This window comes from Triticum dicoccoides, chromosome 1B (assembly GCF_002162155.2).
Source record: "Triticum dicoccoides isolate Atlit2015 ecotype Zavitan chromosome 1B, WEW_v2.0, whole genome shotgun sequence".
NCBI lineage: Eukaryota > Viridiplantae > Streptophyta > Magnoliopsida > Poales > Poaceae > Triticum > Triticum dicoccoides.
In genome coordinates, this window is record NC_041381.1 from 664,417,502 (window position 1) to 664,423,011 (window position 5,510).

At 44.2% G+C, this 5,510-nt stretch overlaps 1 pseudogene; it reads right to left on the reverse strand.

The window, feature by feature from the left end:
* Positions 1-508: 508 nt before the first annotated feature.
* On the reverse strand, positions 509-2,030 carry LOC119350851 (annotated as a pseudogene).
* Positions 2,031-5,510: the final 3,480 nt, after the last annotated feature.

Consider the following 5,510-nt stretch of genomic DNA (forward strand, 5'->3'; position numbering starts at 1 on the left):
TCATTACACGAAAGCAAATAGATTAGTGACTAAGTTCATTCATACAGCTAAACATTCTCATTGGAGGGCCAGTGACAGATTCTCCATGGCTAACCAACATTGTTCAAAGGCAACAAACTGAAGTACGCCAACATTCATACATGCACCCAGACACCAACAGAATGAAAAATTGAAGTACGTGTACGGCTTATCCAAAACACAGCTTCAGACTACAAGATTTAGCATATACCCAACAACTGATGTCTACTAAGTCGCCTAGTGCCACGCTGAGTACGCCAAGAGTCTTTAGCGACCATATGATGTCCATTCCACAAAACATGGAACGCCAAGTCTTAACCAACATTGTTCACAGCAAATGACGGGCATACACCCAGACATCAGCAGAATAAAAACCTAAAGTGCATGTACGACTTATCCAACACACCGCTTAAAAACTAGAAGATTTACCATGTACCCAACAACTGATCATGTCTACTAAATCGCTAGTGCCATGCTGAGTACGAAGTCATTAGTGACCATTTGTCTTCCATTCCGCAAAATAGGGAGTGTAAGGTAGACCTTCCAGTAAATGTCCAGAAACACAGATAACATGCACTTGTCCGTTATTCATATCGTAGGACAATACCTTCTCCTTACCGTGGTAAGGAAAATTGATTCACATTCTGGATGAATTGCAAACATCCGGTAAAACTCATATTCTTTGCGACAATCCCTTCCGAACAGTTCCAAGAAATTAATAGTACACCTTAGGGTCCACTGTTCACTATCATAATTCTCAAGAACCGAAATAGAGAGTTGGCAACCATTTTGACTGCATATACACCAAGCATACAAACGCCCCTGGGACTGCCCGATGGAAGGATAACCATATTTGTTTTTCATGGCAGGTGGCATTTTAATTTCCCTCCAATCATTCCCTTCCATGTCAACTGTGACTATGGACAAATAATTAGACAAATGCATAATGCCATTCAGGAAGGTGCATTTTGAATGAGAAAACCAGTATGTTTTGAGAGCATCCTCGTGACCCTGTCCCTGCACAGAAGTCCATCCCCTAGTATCCGATGGGTAGAACATCACCATGAGCGGGCTGTGATCTGAGATCCAGGTCGCAAATACTCCCTCCGTCCGGAAATACTTGTCGAAGGAATGGACGTATCTAGACGTATTTTAGTGTTGAATACATTCATTTTTAGTCATTTCTATGATAAGTATTTCCGGACGGAGGAAGTACCACGAAACGGGAAGGAAGTCAAGGAACTTCTGGGTCAAAACCCAAAATGTAATCACCGTGGGAGAAATGCGAAAGGCAACCATGTGCTTGGTTTCCCCATTCTATAGGAGGCAACGAGGTCCACTCCTGGGTAGCAGGATTGCAAACAACATAATCGAATTCATCAACCTCGGGCTATCTGAAGCACTGACCAGGAAACGAATTCCAACCGCATTGCATAGGATGGGACGATTTCCAGCATTTACAGAGGAGAAGGCTGGTGCTGCATTGTTGGACGGTGAACTGTTTATAAGTGCCGCGCAAGAAAGGAAGATCAGGGTCCACCATCGGAGGGCCTTTCCCTGACAAATTGTGGAATCACCAACCGCCAATCCTATAGAAGAAGCCGGAGAGCGCCTGCGGTGACCTCTTGCGGACGCCGTGGTCTGAGCAGAGCGCAAGCCATGTTCTAGACACGCACTTGAAGCGGCATAGCAACTTGTAGGGCACCCCGCGACAGGATCTTCATGAGGATGTCCTCGGAGAAGCTCATCTCGGCCTGCTCATGCAGACGCTTCTTCTGCTCCTCCTAAAAAATTGCAGAGACCATTCCTTTAGGTTCCCAGTACGATATGCAAAATCGATTACTGTAAAGAGGATGAGCGCAAACCTCAGACTCTACGAGGATGACAGCGACGCTGGGCAGCAACGGCGGCCGAGAGGAACGGGATGGATCATCCTCGTCGCGGCGTCCCATTCCATGGGCGGCCGTCGGTTCCCCGTACCCGCGCTCGCCTCCTCCTGCCCCTGGCGGCATTGCCTCGGCCGGCTCCCCGTACCCGTGATCGTGCTCGCCTCCTCCTCCTCCTGGCGGCATTGCTTCCACCGGCTCGAACCTCACCGAGGCTAGGGTTCGGGAAGGGGAACGTGGCGGCTGGCTTGTTGGAGTGTTATGTTATGTCGTCGTCGCTGACTCAGGCAGCTAGGCTCCGTGAGAGAGGCCGGACTTCCTGTGGTCGGCCCAATTAATTCTGACTTCTGAGATTTTTCTCGGCCTGTCGTGTGGAGAAGCATGAAGTATTCATGCACAAAAGTATAAAGGACGTATAAATCATTTACAAATGTAATCGTGTTACTCTACACCATCCTTTGTTTTTTCAGTCATGTTGCTGCGTTGATTTTTAGTTAAGCAGATGGTCCAAGTCGATGGGCCTTCAATGCCCGATTTTTTTTTGCGGGGTGAAAAGGGTTTTCATTACTCAAGGTGGAGAGAGATTCTCCAAACAAAGTTGAGGTACATTAGCAGGGCCCGAACGAAGCCAAACTGCTGTCCTAGCTTCTACACGACCAAATAAGGCTAGTCTATGGCCGACAACATTTTGAAGCCTGCTTACATGAGTAATGGAACACTCCCTTTCACCAAGAAGCTCTTTAACTTCCTTGATTATCATCGCATTCTGCGATCTGTCCTCCGTACGCGCATGGATGGAATCAACAACATTTTTTGAATTGGCCAAGAAGCTCTTTAACTTCCTTGATTTTTCAATGCCCGATATAACTTCACAATGACCTCTCTTTACTGTGGTGATATCTTCCATTTGTATCTCAGTAAGGCACCTCACTTTCTTGCTGCATGTTGATTTGTAGAATACTCTGCCCGTTGCCACAGTTGCACCTTCGGGCATATACAAAACATGCATTTATATTTCACAAGAAAATAGTACTCCCTCCAATCCAAAAAAAAGTGTCGTGCCTTTAGTTCAAAACTAAAGCTGAATTAAAGCCATGAAACTTTTTTTTGAATTGGAGGGAGTACTATTCTTTTGGTATGTCTATGTTTATGTTACATCATGTTTTAGTCAGAAGTTCTCGTTGTGTGCATTAACTAAAGTTTCATTGCAACTACAATCTTCGTACAGTTCCTCACTGTCACAATGTCTTTCCTGACCCGTTCGGCCTCATGTCGCATGAACAGATGAACATCTACGTCCCACGACACTCGCCATCCATGGGTGCAGCTACAAGGATCAACCCTGAAAAACCTTCAAAGCTTGGCTCAACATTTGATTGTCCATGTCGAGATGCAGTCACGACGCCGCACAAAAGATATCACGATGGAAAGTCGGCAACAACAAAAAAAGCAGCAGCCCAGGCAACACTCACAAAAGAATGGGAACACTCACCTGCCGAAGCCACAACACGCGGTCTTTTCACCACACAAAAGAAGGGCAGCTCAACATGGTGCGATGACAAGTGCTTACTTTGCAAAAGGTGCTCGAGGTCACATTATCTATGTCTGAAATCTTTTCATTTCCTCCAAGTATACAAGCTAAAAGTGCGACATCAGTTATCATTACACGAAAACAAATAGATTAGTGACTAAGGCCCACTTTTTGCAGGATTCTCCCAGAAGCTGCCCCTCTCTAGCTTCTGCTAGAATCTTTGACCCCCTTTTGTTTTACAATCCTACCTAATTAGACCCTAACTAGATAGGATTGTAAAACAAATGGGGCTCAAAAATTCTGGAAAAATCTGTGTAGGGTCAGATTCTGGGAGAATCACGCAAAAGAACTGGGCCTAAGTCCACACATACAGCTGAACATTCCCATTGGAGGGCCAGTGATAGAACTTTCATGGCTAACCGAACATTGTTCAAAGCAAAAGAAGGGCATACACACAGAGACCAACAGAGTAAAAACTGAAGTCCATGTATGACTTTTCCAACACATAACTTCAGAACTACAAGATTAAGCATATACCCAACAACTGATGTCTACTAAGTCCCTAGTGCCACGCTGAGTACGCCAAGTCCCAGATGGCCTAGGCCTCGTGCAATGAATAGAGAGAGCTCATGGGCTTGACTTCTTTTTCAGTGCCGACGATGAGCTTCCCTGGTTCAGGTGTGGATCCATCGAGATACCCAAACAGTGAGGCAACTCGGATCTGAGGAAGAAGTTGGTCTACCATAGAAAGTAATTCGGTTGAAAATATGCTCTAAAGACAATAATAAAGTATTGTTTATTCCATGTTTGTAATTAGTGTATTATATTTCCGTGCTGCCATTGTGATGGCCCCAAAATGTGAGATTCAGAGGAAAAAAACAAAATCAGTGCTCCAAGATGCTCTAAAATATTTGTGAAGAAAAAAAATTTGAATGCCAGGGAGATAATTTTGTTGTAGAATTTTTTTAAAATTTTCTGATTTTCTACTATTGTTCTCGATTTTGGTACATTTAAGATCGGGCGCGGAAGAACACTTTCAGTGAAGATATGTGTATATGCTGCAACATACATGGAGAAACTAATCCACGGGAGATAAGATTTCACTTCCTAGCACATGCTCAATGGTCAGTTCACCGCCTCTCATAATAGCATTTTACGTGCCAAACCACCAATGCACACTCGCTTTACTGGGTTTGAAGTACGGCAATCCCTTCCAATTTTTTTGTCGACCTACCATGTGCCTCGCCCAAGAATGTACTGTATCTCTGTAGCTGCTAGAGGTCACATTATTTATCCTACCTTCCTGCTGTGGTCTGATTCAATGACACCCTTGCTTGATTCTGCAACTTGCATAGACTATATATTTTAGGTTTTATTCTTTATTTACGGGAGACAAAATAACAAGATACCTATTATTGACCGTGCTGGCGATATCCACCATCATTGTATGGCTGCCTAATCTTCTAGTGCATTATCTTATCGCCACTCGGCGGCCTTACAGGAAAATACAATGTACATATGACCTGCAGGAGCTGGAGCCGATGCATCGACAAACAACGCTGCTCACCAGCCTCCGACGCCAAGGAGTTTGCTTACTGGAGTGCCCACCAACGCCTAATCAGGACTCAGGAGCACACACACTTGCAGCCATGAAAACAACCCAGCTAAAGATCATCATTTAACATTGGTGGACAGCAAGTTGCTATTGAATAATGTATGCTTGAAGCAAACTAAAAGATTTCAAACATAGAAAATACACTAGTGACCGCACACAGGCTAAAAGGGTGACATATAAATGTCTATTACATGAAAGCAAATATATTAGTTACTAGGTTGACTCATACAGCTAAACATTTCCATTGGAGGGCCAGTCATAGATTCTTCATGGCTAACCAACATATTGTTCAAAGCAAAAGAAATGCATGCACCCAAACGTCAACAGAAAAGAAAACTGAAGTGCATGCGTGACTTATCCAACACATAGCTTCAGAATTACAAGATTTAGCATATATCCAATCCAACAACTGATGTCTACTGAGTCGCTAGTGTCACGCTGAGTACATGCATCAAAGTCT